Source organism: Stigmatopora nigra, chromosome 6 (assembly GCF_051989575.1).
Source record: "Stigmatopora nigra isolate UIUO_SnigA chromosome 6, RoL_Snig_1.1, whole genome shotgun sequence".
Classification (NCBI taxonomy): domain Eukaryota; kingdom Metazoa; phylum Chordata; class Actinopteri; order Syngnathiformes; family Syngnathidae; genus Stigmatopora; species Stigmatopora nigra.
The window spans coordinates 15,683,364-15,704,177 of NC_135513.1; the positions used below are offsets into that span (position 1 = coordinate 15,683,364).

Below are 20,814 nucleotides of genomic sequence, written 5' to 3' on the forward strand. Positions count from 1 at the left end.
ATACCTTTTACTTACCTGTCCTGTATTTTATACGTTACTTGGAAGAAAATGTGTTGAAAAAGTACATTTTTTTTGTAAAACCGGTCTCGTTTTAGCCATTTCGGGTCTAATTCGGATGGTATTGGTCGCTAGTAGCAAACAAAAACGTCATCGTTGATTGCTATTTGTAGATAAAAATAATAATAATTTAAAAAAATAAGAAATTTCCAGAATACGGGATAAATAGTTATTTAATCTAATGTCCTTTCCACCTTTTCACTCTGTAAATATAGCGCATCAGTAAGCAATGTTAGCATCATACAGTGACATCTACACCATCTTGAATTTTGTGGATTCTGATTGGACACCCCGTTTTGGAGAACATTTTAGACTTAGTGACGTAAATATGTTTTTTTCAATTGCTTAATAAGGGGAATAGCAATCATTAATAAGGGTAGCAATTGGCTGAGGTTGCCAGGTATGCGTTTACCCCCAGATCTGCATGGACCCAAAAAAGTGTTTTTGAGGATGAGGGAATATAAATATCTCGGGCTCTGTGATTGGCCCAAACGAGATCAGGGTGTCCGTCATCAGGAAGATAAGGAGGACAGGCAGGCAAAGCAGAGAATGGATTGAGACACAAGTAGCGTGTCAAGTAGCAACAGGTTCTTCCCTCTTTTCTCCACTTCCTTCTTCCATCTTGTACTTACTTGGCTGCTCCTTTCATTTCTCAGAAGCCATTTAGAAGGAATCCATTATCACAAGTGCAGCCAGAGACCAAACAAACAAGCTGCCTCGACTTGGCAAAAAGGGAAGAGAGAATCCCCACGATTCAACGACAAACTCGCTCTCTTTAACATTTTTTTCACAACAACAACTAATGATGACCATCGACATAAATAACTTTCATAGTCGCACGCATTTCTTGAAAACTAGCGTGAAGCACCAAAACTTTTCCGTTCCGGGAGAAACCGGAACCGCCTCCAATTCCAATTATCGATGCGATTGGCTCCTCCCCTGCTGTCTGATTTCGGCTTTCAAAGTCTTTCATTCGCAGATATGCAAATAACACAAAATCCGTTCACATGTTAGACAACTGGTGTCAAAGTGGCGGCCCGGGGGCCAAATCTGGTCCACCACATCATTTTGTGCGGCCCAGGAGAGTCAATCATAAATGCCGACTTTCTGTTTTAGGATCAAATTAAAATTATACATATAGATGTATATTACATTTACTGATTTCCCCCCTTTTAAATCAATAATGGTCATTTTTTAATCATTTTTTTTCAGTTTTTAGTTCAAAAATAATTTTGTAAAATCTAAAAATATATTTTAAAAAATCTAAAATAAACATTGTTTTAGATCTATAAAAAACAGAATATTCAGAGCTTTTAGTCCAGTTCATTTAATCCATTTATTAGAAAAAAAATCAAAATATTCTAACTAAACTGGTCCGACCCACATTAAAAGTCAAGTTGACGTTAAATGGGCATTCGACCAACCCTCGTCTGACACCTTTTCCGTTAAACATCGAAAGGTATTGAAAAATTCAAGGTGAGAAAGATCGCATATCAAGCGTATCAAGTGGAGTTTGGGTTTCACGTGTCACTGTAATGCGAATATTGATCAAGTGTCCTGTCAGAAGTGTCGTGGCATAAAACCGACACCATAACATTTATTTCCAGCAATTCCTCCTCCTTGTAAAGACACACTGTGAATGTCTATTGGAATGGCGTGCGGCGTCCCTCCCGCGTACCCCCGCCGGAACGCAAACACATAACGATTATTGCGCGGCGGGCGCGCTGTAATGGGCGGATCGATAGCTCTGCTGTTCTTACAGGATCATTTGGCCTGTGAAGCAAGTGCTCTGACAGCCACTACATCATTAGGACATTAGCACTCAGCCCCCTTTTTTCTTCCCACCCTTCTTTCTCTCCCAGGGCCCGTTTACACCATGACGCTCCCCATCCAATCAACTCCAAACGAGCCGCACCACGGCGCCCTCCGTTCGAACCGTGCCGCGCAAAACCACGTCGGATTGGCCACCGCGCTACAGACGAAACATGACCGGTTTATTTCAAAACGCCCTCTGGTCCAAAAAAATTTGAGGCGTGTTGGGGCGGTGTGTCAAAGTGGCGCCCCGGGGGCCAAATGTGGCCCGCCGCATCATCCTGTGCGGCCCGGGAAAGTCAATCATGAGTGGCGACTTTCTGTTTTTTAGGATCAAATTCAAATGATAGATATAGATGTATATTACATTTCCTGATTTTCCCCCTTTTACATCAATAATTGTCATTTTTTAAAATATTTTTTTCTGTTTTTAGTTCAAAAATCATTTTTTAAATGGTTTAATATATTTTTAGGTTTTACAAAATAATTTTTGAACTAAAAACACTGAAAAATTGATTAAAAAATGACAATATTGATTTAAAGAACTGGATTAAAATCCCTGACTATTCCTTTTTTATAGATCTAAAACTATTTATTTTAGCTTTTTTAATATATTTAAAAAAGCTACAATAAACAGTTTTTAATCTATAAAAAAATGGAATAATGAGGGCTTTCAATCCAGTTCTTTAAATCAATATTGTAATTTTTTAATCAATTTTTCAGTGTTTTTAGTTCAAAAATCAGTTTGTAAAATCTAAAAATATATTTTAAAAAAACTAAAAATAAACATTGTTTTAGATCTATAAAAAACGGAATATTCAGAACTTTCAATCTAGTTCTTTTAATCCATTTATAAAAAAATATATCTAAATATTCTATCTAAAATGGTCCATGTGAAATCAAGTTGACGTTAAAGCGGCCCAAAGCGAACCAACCCGACCGACTTTGACACCCCAGAGTAAATACGAACTGGTGCTTTTCTGTTTGGAGGACAGAAAGTTTGAATTGAAATCACCCCGGACTGGAAATATTAACGTAACGTGGAAAAGGAGGCACGCTAAAGTAACTGCAGAAATCTCCAAGGACGCAGAAGTTGTCTATTCTCTCTCTCGTTGTAAATAAAGCCGTGTTTTTATTCATTCAACATTGTGGCGCCCTTCTCGCCATTCACGAGTCGACCTTTTTATCTGAAAAGCTGCTGTTTTTCACAATTTAAAAAAAGGACCCAGATTTCACTGTTAGCCAACCAAACTCAAATTTAAAGCAACTCTTCGTCTACTTTTACCTTCAAATAACATTTTCTAAAACTTTTCCCAATTTCTCCTCCCCCTAAATTCAACAAGTTTACAGTCTTAACGACTTTGAATATCCCCTTCCACCGAACCCATTGACGATTTAGCTCCATATCGCTGATAGGACTTTGCCATAGTTGCTCCTCAAGTGTCTAATAAGACTTAATCACTCAGCATCAGCCTGAGGGACTTTTGCAGCAACTTCATTCATCAGCAATTACACTGGTATTAGGCTACTGTATATCAAGTGTGCTCATCCAACAGAGATAATTAAATATGCTGCTGTGAGACTACAGATACAACGGGTGTCTATCTGTGCGCGCCGTGTATTTTCCTCTGCGTGGGCAGGTTCCCGTGTGTCGCCGGCTGTCCGTAACCAACCATCTATACTACCAAGGGTGCCAGACGCAGGCTGCTTTAACGTTAACTTGATTTCATGTGGGCTGGACCATTTTAGATAGAATATTTAGATTTTTTTTTAATAAATGGATTAAAAGAACTGGATTAAAAGAACAGAATATTCCGTTTTTTATAGATCTAAAACAATGTTTATTTTAGCTTTTTTAAAAATATATTTTTAGATTTTACAAAATTATTTTTGAACTAAAAGCAGAAAAAATGGATTAAAAAATGACTATGATTGATTTAAAAGGGGAAAATCAGGAAATTTAATATACAGCTATACTCTTCATTTTAGATATATTTAGATTTTTTTGTATAAATGGATTAAAAGAACTGAATATTCAGTATATTATAGATCTAAAACAATCTCTATTTGAGCTTTTTTAAAATATATTTTTAGATTTTACAAAATGATTTCTGGACTAGAAACAGAAAAAATGGTTTATAAATGACACTTATTCATTTAAAAGGGGGAAAATCAAGAAATTTAATATACATGTATACTATTCATTTTAATGTAATCCTAAAACTGAAAGTCGGCACTCATCATTGACTTTCTCGGGCCACACAAAATGATACAGCGAGCCAGATTCGGCCCGCGAGCCACCACTTTGACACACGTGAACCATACAATCCGACCTGATTAGCAGTCAAATATAAATCCGCCCCTTTTAATATCTTTTCTTTGCTTCCATGTTTCTATCACAAATACACACACACAAGTGTAGGAAAGCGAGTGATATTGCGTTTAACCTCAGCATATGGCTCATTTCACATCTTCTCTGTCGCTTAAGAATTGTCGCGTCGCTTCGTTTTTCGTTGGCAACCACACATTGTGTCATATTGCTCCCGCTAAATGTGATTATCACACCGACAAAGGCTTTTTAGCCATCTTTGCGCATATGTGTGTGGGTGTCTTATGTAGTCATGCGTCGACAGGTTAGCATACATTGCCCGTTAGCTCGTTGCTAACTGAAGCGGATATATGTATATACACACACACATACTTATAAATATTTGTATATATAGCTATATACACATACATACACATACATACACATACATATACATAGATCTTAAGTCTTAAATTTAAAAGGTAATGTTAAATATTTGTAGATAAACATTGAAAACGATTCAGTTAGTTGAAGCACAACATCTTGGGAGGGAGTTTTGAATTACAGCTTTTTAATAAAACCATTACTAAACACACACACACACACACACATTTATTTTGCACACCCACTTAAGGGGACGCATGAATGACCTGATCTACTTTTGTATCCATCAGTGAGATGACTGGTTGTAAAATTGGGAATAATTACATTAATGTGAGATTACGTAAGTGTGACGGGGGGAAAACATTGGAGAGAAACAATCTGCCAGATACAACAATTCTACATATTAATCTCATTTCCGGCGTCTCCGTCCGTCTCTGGGCTTCTTTCTCCTTATCGTGCACCCTTCAAGTATTATCTCTTTCATAGTGCACACTCAAGCCTTTTGTAATCCTCTTAAATATGTACAACCTCCTTCAACGTGCCTCTTCTATATAACTTTTTTTTTTTCTTTCTGCTATCACTATACACACCGAAAAAATATATATATTATGTATTTTTTTTTTAAATAGGGGTGACCCTACTTATTTCATTTATAGCGGCCCTATCTGGTCTACATGAACCGCGGTAATCGAGGGATTACTGTAGATGCATTTAATGTATTTTCTATTGACATGAGAGCATTCAAACAACAAGAAAAATGTCAGTCTGTGGGTCACTTGTAAGAAGTGAAATAAAAGGCATCCTGTTGACCTTTCCCCAGACACTCTGATCCTCCGGCATCAAATAAATAACCCGTTTTTTTTTACCTCTATGAGTACAAAAGAACTCCGATAAATTTGTTCATTTTTTGCACATTATTGCTCATTTTGTGCATTGATTTAGAACATTTTATAAAAAAAATCAGTTTATAACTGTCTAAAACAATAATTTTAATAGTTGATTATGCGTTATGTACATATATAAACACAAATATACATACACATACATATATAAGCACAAATATACATACACATACATTTATAAGCACAAATATACGTACACATGTATTATATAAGCACACATATACATACACATACATATACTAGCACACATACATACACTTACATATATAAGCACACATATACATACACATAGATGTACATGCATGCATACGGTAGGTCTTAACACAGCCATTTTTCCCCTCTCTCTTGTCTTTTCTCGTTTCCCTCCACTTCTTTTTCCCACCTCTCCTTTACTTTCTGTCCCCGAGGTTACGAACTCGCCCGGTAGGAGTCCAATACCGGGATTAACCACAAAAAAAATCTCTGGCATCCCCCCCTCCCTCTCTGCCTCCCCTTTTCTATAACATACCCGCGCACACACCCACTCTCACACAGTAGGGGGGTCAAACGTGGGCTGTTTAACTGGCAGAAATAGCTCAACATGAAACATTGTTGCGCAAAGCTCCCCTCTCCCCATCGATCACGCACACGCCCCGTGAAGGTCTATATTATTCCAGTAAGTGCGGAGTGGGGGGGTCGGCATCGGCATCGGCAAAATGCGACGCTGTAAGAAAAGCTTCGCTGCAGGAATGATTGAGATGGAGATAAAGAAAAGACCATGGAGCTTGCCCGGCGAGTCCAAATCGCTATCCTGAGCGCTCTCTTGCGATCGGCCAGCGCAGAATGAGTAAATGCCAGCCAGGACGGCTTTCTCGCTAACATCCGTCTAGTGTGGGAAAAATATAAGACCCCCTTACCCTTGGAAAATAGTTTACTTTAAGATAGAAATTGAGCTTAAAAGCAATATACCAAATGTATGTGTGGATTTCTATGGGTGTGTGTGTGTATAGATATACGTGGATGGATGGATCGGTATGTTTGTGTGTGTGTGTAGTGTCACTGATGGCATAGTCGCTACATGGGATGGAGAATATGTGGCAATGTTGTTTTACACATACACACACACACACACACACACACACACACACACATTTATTACTGACATCTCTCATATTTCATGAGAAAAAAATACACCATCCAAAACATAGATATTGATGCACTACATATTTATTGTCAAATGACAACACACACACACATTGTTGAATGGAAAGCTTTATGATACAAGTATATTTTTAAATGTAGTATAACTTGACGATGAAGTACACAAATAAATAATAAGTAATAATGATAAATAATACATGAAAAACAAGTAGTCAACAACAAAATTGAATTGAATGCTTTTATTGTCATCATACAAATATTTAAAGCATCACCAGGAAGTGCACAAATAACAACAACAAACAAACCAACAAATAATTAATAAATAATAACACAAAAAATCAACAAATTAGTAAAAAGTAGTCAACACAGCAACAACCAAAGAAATAAAAAGCTAAAAAAAAACAATAGGTAAAACTACGTTAACATAATTAGTCAACAACATAGATAACCTAATACGTTGTCAACAACATAGATAACACAATTAGTCAACAACATAGATAACATAACTAGTCAACAACATAGATAACATAATTAGTCAACATAATACGTTGTTAACAACATAAACACCTAGTCAACAACATAGATAAGTAGTCCTGTGAGAGAAAGAACGGCTGAGAAAGTACTAAAGATAAGAAGAAGAAACAAAAAGAGAAAAAGGAGGAAAAAAAATAGCAGGACCGAGCAACTACTTGAACTACCTTTGAATACTCCCAATACAAAAAGCAGATTCCAAGGCGGTCTTCCCCCAACCAATCCTCGCCCTTCTTCCGCCCCGTAACCCCGCCCCAGTGGTTCTCCTCGGCCCCGCCTCCCTCCGCGAGCTGAGCGAGGAGCAGGACGGCTCCAATTTACCAAGGCAACGAGGGGAGCGCAGCAGGCGAGAAGAAACATCTCCCCCTTTCTGCACGCTTCCTCGCTCGCATCCTAAGGTTGACCAAAGGGAACAAACAAGAGCACCCGCGTCGCTTTATCATCTTCTCAATTCCACCCCCCCCTAAAAAAAAGGAGAAAGAAATGCTTTGGAAGACGGTACCGTACACTTGACGAGATTTCCCCCCTCCTGTAGCGAATTCCCAATCACCATCTCGGACAAGAAGTGAGAAGACACGCGGTGTGCAAAAATACAGGAAAACGTGCACGAGAATCTACGCTTGTTTTTGGACTGAACCCCCTCAAAAAAGGGCATCCGTGGAGAAAAGACCGCACGGAGTTGTGCTTTTTTTTTTAGGAAAGATTCCTTCCTATGCATTCGGGAGCCGAAAGCAAACCAGCTGAAACTGGAGTATTCACACCAACGAGGTAAAAAAAAAAAAACGTTTTCATCAATCCGGCCATTGTATCTATCTTGTTTGTGGGAAAAGCGACCGTCTCGTAAATCGAACTGGATTCGTTCGTTCCAAGGCAGGAACGGAGCTTTACCTGATCGTTTTGTGATGAAGTGTTTAAAAAAAGGCTTGTTTTTCGTCCTACGTGAGCTTGATTTTCCACTATGTTTTTATACAGTTATTTGTTTGCTGAAATCGTAACCTGCTTGTTCCTAGTCGTATCTCGAATTGGATGTTGTTGCATTAGGATCGGACTGCGAACGTGGTTTTGGGGACTGACAATGTCTCAAGCAACAAGTTAGTCAGTGAGGACTGCAGTGACCCCCCCCCCCCCCCCCCCTCCCATGTCAAATGACTTAGTCTCACTCTTCATTATGATCCACTAAAAAAGAAATCAGTGGAATTGTCTTCAGGCAATTCTCAGGACACCAAATATTTGACAGTTTAAAGGTCTGCTTTTAATTTGGTGGCCAACTGGCGTGAACACCACTCCAGAAACAGATTGGGAATATTAACTAAATGGATTTTGAGGACAAAATTGAGCTCTCGGTGAACAAATTGCTTTCAGGCAAAGTGGCAAAGATACTTTTTGATTCCTGCTTTGAATTTTTATTCAGTGTCTGGTAAAATAATGTCTTTTCCAGCTTCCTCTTATTGATAGTTGTTGGGTATATACATATTTATTGTTAGCCTTTTTTACTCTGCATTTTTTAGATCTACTCCATTAAGCATATGCTGTGTTCTAGGGGATGGCTCCCAAGCCACATGCGGCTCCCGGGCCATATTAATGCGGCTATTTTTTATCATATTTTGGATATGTTTGTGTCGTTTCATGTTTTCTCAAATTCAACAAGACACATTATAAATATATTTTTAAAAAATAATAATAATTGGGAAAATTGAATTGTTTTGACTCCGGCCCTTTAAAATTTTGTCTCTTTGTGGTGTCTAATTTCTTCGCCAACCCCAATATACACCAACGGGGACTAGTGAGAAAAGCATTTATTTATTTATTTTCGTACTTAAGGTGAGGTCATTGTTTATGATGAGTTGCATGTTTGGATTTTTTGAAGCGCGACCGGCGACAAAGCAAAATAGCGGAATAGCGCCGGTCTGCTAGTTCTCTCGTCACACCTCGCGCTCAATAAAGTGGAAGGTTAAGTATCACGTCAACACGCTGAACCCGCCGCCAAAGATGTTGAAAATATGAAACATATGCACTACGTCGCCGTGGCTCGCTGTAACGGCGGATGAGTCATCCGTGCTGGATCTCATTCTTATCCTTCTTTTTTCCAACGTTGAATATTTTGCTCTTATTGTAACGCTCCATAATTCCCAAGGCCATGTTATGAAAATGATATCACAACAAAATTCTCCATTTTATTGAGCTTCATTCAAACTGCCACTTTGTATCATTTCTTCAATTGACTTTCCAATTTAATTAAAAAAAACTGTAGGGCAGAAATTTAGAAAGATTTATTTAATATAGTGTATGTAGAAAAAATGCTATTTTGTTTACATTTAAATCTGATGCTTCTATTTAAATAGACATTTTTAGGCTCATATTTGGTGATCCATTTTTATTTATTCATATTGTCCACATATAAGTGTACGCTTTGTGAACGAGATATGAAGAATTTAAACAGAATTTTTGCGCAATTTCTTTGACTTGGGGGTGTATAAGTTTAATTTATTTAGAAAAATAGAAAGTAAAATTGCAAAAATACGGAAAAAGGACATGCTATTTTGAGACCCAATTGGCAAAAAGCGGTTTGGAATGCGTCCGACTATTGCGACAGAGGGTGGGGTGGGCTAGCTGTTAGCAATAGCATTTTTAGCTTGTATACTATTAGTTTTGAGCTTATAGGCCTTCACTCAAGATAAAAGTTTTATTCAATTGAATTTGTTGAATCAAGTCGTCGTGTTTAACCCCCACTGGCAGCTAATGAGCTAATATTTCAAAACAAGATTAGATAAACGCATTTTGAAACCCAACCTGGAATTGACGCCATCTTAAAAGTTTAAAAACAAATAAAAGAAGCAATCCAAATGCAAGTCATTTTCGCAGCTGCACTTTTTTTTAGCATTAGCATGTGGCAAAAAGAGCTCCTTTGTGATCAACTGCTAACACTTTCTCCAACCTGAACACAAATGGCACTAAAAATAGAAATGAGTTCATGGGCTGTGTATATTCATGCTTTGCTGTCTATCACCATGGTAGCCGTGTGGAAAATGGATTTAAGGGAAACCTACAGTGCTTCTTTTAGCGCACTCTGTTTTGAAAAGAGTGGTTAGCGCCCCAACTTTGCACTTCTGGTGTCCCGGGCTCGTCCCAGGTCGGCCCTCGCTCTGTGGAGTTTGTGTGTTCTACCCGAGCTGCTGTGGCTTTTCTATGGGTACTCTGGTTTCATCCCATATTCTAAAAACATGCATGCTAGGCTAACTGTCTGCTAACTTGCCCTTAGCTATGAGTGTGATTTGTTGTTTGTGTCCTTGTGGCCTGAGATAGGTTATCGGGATCTCCCCAGTTTGGTGTCCGAATTCAGATAGGATAGGCTCCGGCACCCCCTGGAATCTTTGTGAGGATAAGTGGGTCAGAAAACTAATTAATTGTTTGAAAGATGTACCGATGTAGTACGTGGGGCGGGGTGACATTGTGTGGGGTTTGCATTCTTCCTCTTGGCTTGTGTGGGTTTTCTTCGGGTACTCTGGGTCCTCCCACTTCCCCAAAACATGCATGCTAGGCTAATATTGTATGCTCACATGCCCATATCTACTATTGATCATCTCCTCGTGCCCCGTGATTGGCCAAATGCTGATACGCAGTTTCCCCTGATGTTGTTTGAAGTCTGCTGGGATAGGATCCGGCACCCCCTGCGACCCTTTTTAGTATAAACTGTTCAGAAAAGGTCAAAATGTTTGTAAAGGCGCACTGATGAAGTATGTATGTAAGTAGGTAGATATGTTTTGGTGTAGCGGGGTGAGGCTAAGGCTAGGGGCGGAGTCTGCGCTGGCTGATCAGACGGAGTCGGAGAAGACGGCCTTTTCTGTTCGCTTAATGACTTCCAGACACAGATTTGCATTCCACGGCCGTTCTCCGCTCTCCGTATACATACGAGAGAGGGAAACTCTCCTCCCCCAACGCTTACCTTTCCAATTAAAAACACACATTTTCAGACGCTCCCTTAAAAGATGGCCGTCACAAAAGTAGAGGAAGCGCGTGACGGATGAAAGGAATTAAACTGTCGCCGTGAAAGGAAACACGCTTTTAGGAGAAGACGAGTCCAAGACATATCGTAAAAAAAAAAAAGTAAAGGGGGGTGGCGACGACGTGTTTCGGACGTGAACATGTGCAACTGATTAAGATTCCGATGCTCTTCTGTTCCCGATGATAAGATGTCAAAAAATCTAATTATATATTCTATTTTTATGACCTTTAAAAAGCTAAAGTTTGAGGTAGAAATTGGAATAGGTTTTTTTGGGGGGGCAATTTGCTTAAGTTAAAGTCGTTGGAAGGCAATTTGTGGCTAAAAGTGTTTAGGATGGTGAATTTTCGGGTTTGAATCCGGCCCTAAAAATGGAGGATGAGTTACGATGTCAAAGTTTAAATACGTTTTCAGCTGGTGACGCTTTTTGAGAGATGAACGACTGTCGAGGTGCTTTATTTTTAGCCTTTTTTTTAGCCTGTCTTCTATGGAATGTTTTAGTGGATTAGGCTATTGCGAGCGACCACTGGGAGAGACAATGGGACCAGTCAAGCACACAAAGTGACTGCATTCCTCTGACGGATACAATTACACCTAAAAACCAAAGAAATGAAAGAAAATCCACCGAAAAACCACGACTTATCTGATACTTTTTTTCATTTAACAACACGTTGACAAACCCAAACATAAGATATTTAACTCACACTTTGGTACAAGATTTACATTTAACAACAACATAATGACAAGTTAATCTCCTAAAAAAAAATAACACTGTTTTTTAATAACAATTGTGGAATTATTTGTTGATTAATCGATAAATAGGATAAAAAAACGGACAAACATTTACTAAACTGCCGTCTTCAGTGTTTATTGGGAAAGTCCATTGTTCTAACATCCCAAAAAATTTAAAAAAACATGCAAATTTGGGACTAGTTTGTACTTTTAACTCGTTTATTTGGGGTCCACTTTCCTAAAATTCAAAAAAATAAATAAATGCGCCAATTTGAGACTGGTTTCTACAGGTTTGAGGCCCAGGTGTGGACGTCCACACACAACGTCCATTTTTTTCTTCTTCCAGTGTCTCCACACAAACACACTCATCGCCTAGCAACAAGGCCTGCGAAAGTATGAGATTAGGTGTCTGTAAAAACCTGTGTGTGTGAAAAAGTGCGGGTGTGTGTGTGTGTACAGAAAGGATATGGGTTGGGACAAAGCCCGAAGAGTTAGAAAGAATACCAACCCAAAAAAAAATGGAGGAACGAAAAACGGATATATCCATGTACGCGTTTCTTAAAAACGAAATCGGAATATTTGGTTAGCGCGCTAACGCTACTTAGAATTACACAACTGAATGAGGAAAGGGAAGGCGGGTATTAAAAGGGTGTGTGGCACACTGTGTTGATGTTTTAGCGGTTAGCGCACGGTGGCTAGTGTACACGCGCGTACATGCTCGCGCATTTCCGTGCGCACATCGAATGGTGGTGGTGGCGGTGGGATCCGGCAGGTCATATAATGCTTGGTTGGACACATTGTCTGCCCCGGCCGGCAGTCCGTCTTTCACACAACCTGTCCCCTTAATCTGCAAATCTGTCCAGAATAATCTGCACATGCCTGTAGAGAAAGGAAAGAATCTAAAAAAAAAAAAACAACGACAATGTTTTTTTTCCACTTTCCTTCAATGGTAGTTTCCACTTTAGTCACTTTTAACCTGCATTTTAAGGGTATATTAACTTGTGTGTGTACTTTATGAATCTCAAGGATTTTTTATAATGATCATAAAGGCATTTAATTTAATGAAATGATTTAAAAATGAGAAAGAAAAGCAAAAAATGTGAATTTTATGCAGAAAACTGTTAAAGTGATTCTTGTGTGTGTTCTTGTCAAAATATTAAGTTTCACGGTAAATATTGGAATGTTCAATATTATTTACTCATACAGAAACGGTAAGAATTAAAAAAGTGTGTGATGTATTAATGGCGCATGAAGAAATAAGAACTTTTAAGAACAAGATAAGAACAATTGTTGTAATAATCTGTTTTTTTTTCCAAACATGCAAAATTGAAAGAAAATTTGAGGGTATATTGATCCATAAAGACACACCTATGATTTTTGAGTAGAAATTTGAGTTAAATTGAAGTGAAGATGAAATTTTTCAAAAATAATTGTCAAAATATGATTTTTCATAACTAATATTTCAATGTCCAATGTCATTAACTCATGCAGAAATGGTAAGAATGATCACTTTTGCTAAGACTAAATAAAGCTTAATCTAATCTAATTTAATGTATGTATTTAAGGTGCATGGACAAAAATAATTGTTGTTATGATATAATTTCTGTTAATAATTCATGCCTCCCAAGAAAATGTGAGGAAATATTGATGCCTAATAACACACTTAAGTTAAAAAAATGGATGTTAGGTTAAATCATCTTAATTACCCCTTTTAAAACTAATACAAATAATCCCAATTGTTGTTTTTAGAGAGAAAAAACGGTGTATATTTTGGCTCTTGTGGTGGTGCTTGTTTTTAAGGCAGGAGTTGCTTTTCTTTTCATCAGCCGAACCTCCGCAGGAACCCACAAATGTTGACTGGGAAAAATTATTGGAGAAAACATGACTTTTTTGTACACCAGGCAGCTGGACTCAAGGGGGGAGGACCAAAAAAAATGGCGTAGAAAAATGCTACTTTGCCTTTGTTTACAGCTTCCATTTAGCCTCACAAACAGAAGAAAAAGCCATTAAACGTCATAGTGTTTCTTTTTTTTTTTAAATCTATTGATTAGTTAATCAACAAATATTAGAATTATTATTTTTTAGATGTGCTACGAGTCCTTATGTCATTAAAAGAGACGTTTAAATTGTTTTGTATCGTAATGCGAGTTTAATATCAATAATCTCTTAGTGTTTTTTTAATCCTATTTATTGATTAATAGAAAAAGGATTCTACAAGAGTTAATATGATTTATTGTTCATTTGTTTTGCTGTTAAATGTCTACTTTGGATTGGCATGGACTTTTGTTGCCGTAGATGACAAGGCGATTTGCTAAATTCTCATTGGATCAGCATTTCTGGGGGTGTGGCCTAAAAGAAAGACTTTTGGGCCCTGTACTTTCTCATTAGTAATGCAACGCAAGGCAGATTTGTGGTGAAAATATGCTCAAATATGACAACATGCGTGTATTTGTTCTCTAGGGAAGGGCAAAGGAGTGCCTTTTGGGGTGTAGGGTTCGATTCCCAGGTGGGTTGTCAATGTGTCTTTGTGGATTTTTCTCTGAGTACTCCGCATGCTAGGCTAATTGTGTGCTAAATTGTTCCATAGCTATGACTGATTGGTTGTTTGATAGGCTCCAGCACCCCCGCGATCCTTGCTGGGATAAACGGTTTGGGAAATGAATCAATGTTAGGTTGTATATTGCTGCAGTTTTATTTTGAAGGGAGATTTAGTGGAGGTGTTTTATTGATCGTGTAGTTTTACATGACGTTTTGGTTTGGTGCTTTTATTTGGTAAAGGATGTCATTTTCTGGCAATTTTACAAATAGGGGGATAACATTTCTGTACAAAGCAGCAGATAATGTTTTTGACGGGAGAAAATTGAGGAAAGAGAGGCTGAAGGATGACATGTTTTCTGACAAAGCCGACATTTATCTTATCAGTCTATTGAGTCCCGTCTCATATTTCATTGGACCTTTTTGACATTTTTTTTCACCCAAAAACATTTTTCCACAACCACTCATTCATTCTACATCCACATTTTTTTCACCTCCAATGTTCCATGTTTTATTTCCCATCCGCCAACTTTAGCCAGTAATAATAATACTCGTGCTTGAGTTTTGACACCGACTCGTGTTTCCGGGAACATCAAAGAGCGCTTTACACGATTACGTCATGGCGTCCCAGCGTTTTTCGCCATTACCAGGGGCCGCGGGTAAATGGCCAGAGAAGCCTCGGCACGCAAACACTAACGAGACGTGTCCTGGAAAATAACGAGCCCGAAATATACCAAGCATCGACTTCAATTTCCTTCCCTTTGTTGGATTATTTTCATCAATGTCCGCCCGGGTGACCTCAAAAAGTTCAGAACAACGTCATTTCCCGAATACGAGACGAATAAAGTTATCTAATTTAAATCAAATTGTGAAAATAAAATGCTAGAATTCAATTAAATGGAGATACAAAGTGACGCTAACTCTAGGGAAGTCTAGTTTATGCTTGTGTGGCTTTTTAATGGGTGCGTAAGGCTCTCCGCTAACCCGCTAGCTAAAATATGGCGTCCTGAACGAACCAATAGGAGCATAACGTTGATAATTTTGCGCTGATTGTTACCTCTAGCATCGCTTTAATGTCTTTATATTTTCCATTATACTCCTGCGAATGCACTCTCATTGATACTCATTGATTAGCAATAGCGTAGAAACGTTAGCAAAATAATTTTGCTCTTTAAAAATGGTGAAATGACCAAAAAAATGCATGTACTTTACCTTTTGCAGTTAAAAAATGGAAAATGATTAAAAAATAACATGTTTTTTGACTTTTAAACTCCGCTTATGGCTTTAATATTCAAAAATATCAATTGTTTATGGCCTTCTGTGTCAAAAAGTTTAGGTTAATTGCTGTTTTTTTGCGGTAGGAAGCGGGTAAGTTGTATGGAGTTATACGAGGCAGAGAGAAAAATAACTTTTGGCAAGATTTTGGAGGGAAAAAAGTCATCTTTTCATCCCCAAGAATTCTCTCCCAGCAAATCTTTCTTTAGTCTTATCGCTGGCGCTTGGCTCGTGGGAAATGAAGACAGATGAGGTGACAGCAAAAGCAAACCACACGCACGTCTTGGAATGCTGCGGCAGCCATTTTAGAATGGCTCTCTCTACGTTCCAAACGAGCGCCATCCACGCCGAGACGTTAATTAGCGTCGAATGGAAAGCGCCACGTCAAACAAATGGCGCGATAAGAACCCAAGTCACATTCTTGCCTCCGTCGCGAAAGGTGCTATGCGTCAAAAATAGGAACCTCTTAGACAGACTCGCAAAAAACGAAAAATCTAACGACCGATCGGCGAACAAAAAACTAAAAACAACCTGAAACCTTTACAGAACTGTCACTCAAAGTAAGATGGGATAGCTTACAGCAATGGTGTCAGACATTAACGTCAACTTGATTTCACTTTAGATATAATATAAAAATATATATATATATATATTTATAAATGGATTAAAAGAACTGGATTAAACTCCCTGAATATTCCGTTTTTTATAGAGCTTAAACGATGTTAATTTTAGCTTTTATTTAATATATATTTTTAGATTTTACCAAATTCTTTTTGAACTAAAAACAAAGAAAAAATGATTAAAAACGACAATGATTGATTTAAAAGGGGGAAATATAATATTTAGATATTTTTTTTTAAATAAATGGATTAAAGAACTGAATATTCAGTTTTTATAGATTTAAAACAATGTTTATTTACCTTTTTTATATATTTTTAGATTTTACAAAAAAAAATTGAACTAAAAACACAGAAAAATGGATTAAAAAGGACAATTATTCATTCAAAAGGGGGGAAATCAGGAAATTTAATATATATCTCTACTCTTCATTTAATTTGACCCTAAAACAGAAAGTCGGCACTCATGATTGACTTTCCCGGACCACACAAAATGATCCGGCGGTCCACATTTGGCCCGCGGGCCGCCACTTTGACACCTGTGTCTTCCAGCTTACCTGCAACCTGAGAGCGAACTACTAAAAGATAAAAACATGTCTCAAAGACCGCCGCCCCCCACTCACTCACCCCCACACACACACACAAACATAACCACCCACCCACCCACACATACACTTAGCCCTCTGTCCTTTTTGAGGTTAGCCCCCTCCCTCGTTAGCCCATTTTTTTACCGCTTCCCCTGCAGCTCTTCCTGCACTACCCCCCCCCCCCCCTTCAGTTTGCAATCCCTTTTGGTGGGGGTGTTAGGGGCAAGGCGAGGTCATCTTCCCACCCAGCCAGCTCGGGGGTGGCTTACCTAAAAGCGTGTCTTTGGATTTGGTCAGCGCGTGTTTGCGCTTTCACACCAAAATAGTCAACGTATCCTATGAATAATTGACTAAACCGAGACCCTTGACGCACTTTTTTGTGCATGTGTGTGTGTGTTGCAAAATGGCTAACAACTGCAACCAGGTTTTGTGTAACATGAGACACCCAATAGAAAGCCTTCATCTCATCTTGAATCTTTTGTACTCCATTCAGTCAATGTTATGTGTTTGTAAACAGCGCATTTCCATCGCTTATCCTTTTTTTGGAACAGTTGTGGGGTCGTGGGTTCGATCCCAGATGGGTGGAGGTAGCATGGACCCCCTCAGGGCTTGCCTGCGTGGGTTTTCTTCCCCCAGGTACTCGGGTTTACTCCCACATTCCCAAAATGTGCATGCTAGGCTAATTGGGTGCTAAATTGCCTGGAGCTATTGTGTGATTGTTTGTTGTTTGTCTCCAAGTGCTCTGTGATTGGCTGGCTAATGCTTAGAGTTGGCTGGGTGGGAGATATATGCTTTAGAAAAAATCATAATAATGTGTAATAGCTTAGATTGTGCAATATTTTAGAATTGCCTTGCCCAGACGTGACTTTTTAAATGACTTATTTATGTTTTTATTGAGAAATACACACTTTATTTTGTCATATACAGCCGTTTTATAAGGAAAATAATGGCTTTTGACTTTTTGATTTGACTTGAAAATGAATTAATGATGGAAAATTATACATTTTATTTATTAAGTATTTATTATTTAATCTACGTGACCTGCAATTTATTGTACATACCATTTTTTGACTCAAATGACAAATAACAGTATTTTTTAAATTACTATCAGCATCAGTACCTGCTAATTATGTCTTTTATTTATTAATTATTTATTATTTAATCTACCTGACCTCTAATTTATCGTACATACCAAAGTTTTTCAACTCAAATTACAAAAAAACAGCATTTTTTTAAATTAATATCATCATGTTCTTAGTGTAAATGATCTTTTTTAAAGATATTTTTTAAGGAAGCTAGCTTAAATAGCCTTTTCAAGCTACAATTTAGTTTTCCAAAGGAAGATTCATTGTCCAGAATTTTAATTTTTTAGTCATGCTGTTCATATTTTTAGTGATATTTTCCGAATTCGTCCCCTGCGTCTTTTATTTTTTTCCCGATTGTTTTGTTTTCAGGAACATCCGGTGGCACGTTCAAATATTTAACGGGCATTTCTTTGTCAGTTGGAGATTTGCCAGTGACGCTTTAATGATTGCGCCGCAGGTCGTCCAAAAAATAAAAATAAAAAAGAAGAAGAAGCCAGTCAGTCTGCTGCTGTCTCCTCCAAAAAAATAGTAAGATAAAAAAAAAAAAATCAAAATAAGAAAGCATGGCAGCTCCCAGGGAAGAAACATGCTCTGGGGCAAAAAAACACACATCAATCATATACCTGACTTGGCTTAATTTATTCGTCACTACAGGAAAACAATCCAGTAAACACGTGTCAGTAAAATGCTCTTTATTTTTTAGCCAAATTTGTGACAAACCAGGGGGAGAATAATAACTAAATTAATCAAAGGTGAGTCAGACTGAATTATTATATATATATTTTTTAGATATGTTGTTTTGTTAGAATTAAATGTCTGAATTTTTTGAATGAAAAATATTTTTTTAGATATTATTTTGTAAAATTTAATGTCTGAAATATTTTAATAGGAGACTGAATTAAGTTTTTCTTAGATATGTTATTTTGTCAGAATTAAATGTCTGAAATGTTTTAATGAGAGACTGAATAGTTTTTTAGATGTTATTTTGTTAGAATTTAATGTCTTAAATATTTTAACAAGACTGAATAGTTTTTTTTTTAGATATTTTAGATATGTTATTTTGTCAAATGTTAATGTCTGAAATCTTTTAATAAGAAATCAAATATTTTTAGATATGTTATTTTGTCAGAATTAAATGTCTTAAATCTTTTTTTATAAGAAACCGATTATTTTTTTCCTACCCTTTAATTGCACTAAAATATTAGCTACATTTTATTCACTTTTTATACCTACTAATTGTAATTATTTGTGCACTTAATAATGAAATCTTAAGAAAAATCATCAAACATAGTATTTCTGAGATACTGCATGAATCAAAAGTACATTATTAAGGTCAATATCAAAAGAAATTCATTCATCCAGTAATGCTTCTTTTCTAAGCGCAAAACAGAAAATAACCAAGTCTTATGCGCATATAAGCCTTACCCCTCCATTTTTTTCAGTTAAAAATACGGCTTATATGCGAGGAATATAACATATAATGACAATATAAACGTTCTATTCAATCAACTGTACAAATGGTAAAACGATGAGAAAAAAATCAAACCCGGATGTCATGTTTTGTGTTTAAAAATCATTTTTAAAAAGTTCTCCTGGAAATCTTTCTCAACCACATCAATCCACATCATTTAGACGGAGAGGCTGGTATCGTTGCCACGGTGACCTGGGGCCGTTTCACTTGATCTCCGCTCCGTGCAATTGGCCCTGACAAGCGGAGGAATTAGTCTGCAAAAAAACCAAAACAATAGACGTGTCTTTTTGCATCACGCCATAAATGCTCATCTCAATTCGGGCAACCCAAAAAAAAAAAAAAAAAAAAAACGTGGCCAGAATTTTGCTTTCCCGGAATAACTCGTCAATAAAACAAGACTTGAAACGGACTAATTGAAATGCACTTTGCGTACGTGAAAATACATTTTGCTAACACGCTAGCGTGAGATTAACCTCTTAGCCGTGCCGCTTGGAAATAAATCACAAGACGTCGACGGTTGACCGTAATAAATCAACTCCCGGCCTGCAGTTACTTAAAAAGAAGATAGTCATTATTAAGGTCGGGATCTTCTATTTTACAACATTTCACCTTCTGTGGCCGTGTGGGATGTAGCTTTCCTCCGTTATGGGAGTCGTCCTTATTGGTTATATTTGTTGGAATAAGGGTAATCATTCCTGGGAATGAGTTTTTTCCTTTTTCAGTCTTTTTTGTTGCTGGACATTTTAAAAGATGGTGACATAAAGTTCAAGTGGAAGTGGTGCTTGTTGTCGCTGTGGGGCAAACCGCGTTACCGCGTTACCGCGTTACCGCTAGCAGCAGCAACAACAAAAAGGCTTAACAACCATGACATGAGAACAACATCTGGTGTGGGTGTCTCTCTGCCAGATGTTGGACTATAGCACGTGTGTCAAAGTGACGGCCCGGGGGCCAAATGTGGTCTGTCGCATTATTTTGTGTGGCCCGGGAAAGTGCTGACTTTCTGTTTTAGGATCAAATTCAAATGAAGAGTATAGATGTATATTACATTTCCTGATTTTCCCCCTTTTAAATCAATAATTGCATTTTTTAATCATTTTTTTCTGTTTTTAGGTCAAAAATCATCTTGCAAAATTAAAAAATATATAAAAAAATATTTTCTGTTTTCCACTTTAATATGGTACATAAAAATGGTTTCCTTTTGAAATGAATACCAATTATTAAATAAATCTGGTGTCAAAGTGGCGGCCCGGGGGCCAAATCTGGTCCGCCGTATCATTTTGTGTGGCCCGTGAAAGTAGATCATGGTGCTGACTTTCTGTTTTAGGATCTAATTCAAATGAAGAGTATAGATTAGTATAATAAATTTCCTGATTTTACC

At 37.5% G+C, this 20,814-nt stretch overlaps 1 protein-coding gene across 7 annotated transcripts in view; it reads left to right on the forward strand.

The window, feature by feature from the left end:
- The window catches only part of tenm3 (teneurin transmembrane protein 3), a 106,622-nt gene that overhangs the window by 15,286 nt on the left and 70,522 nt on the right, over window positions 1–20,814 (forward strand). The window contains exon 1 of one of the 7 annotated variants that reach the window (XM_077719982.1): window positions 7,465–7,902. The exons of 5 other annotated variants lie outside the window; for them this stretch is intronic. The gene's annotated coding sequence lies outside the window, so the exon portion shown is untranslated. Of the gene's footprint in view, window positions 1–7,464; window positions 7,903–20,814 lie in introns of those variants that run through there. One more of the 7 variants, XM_077719983.1, reaches the window with a different exon arrangement.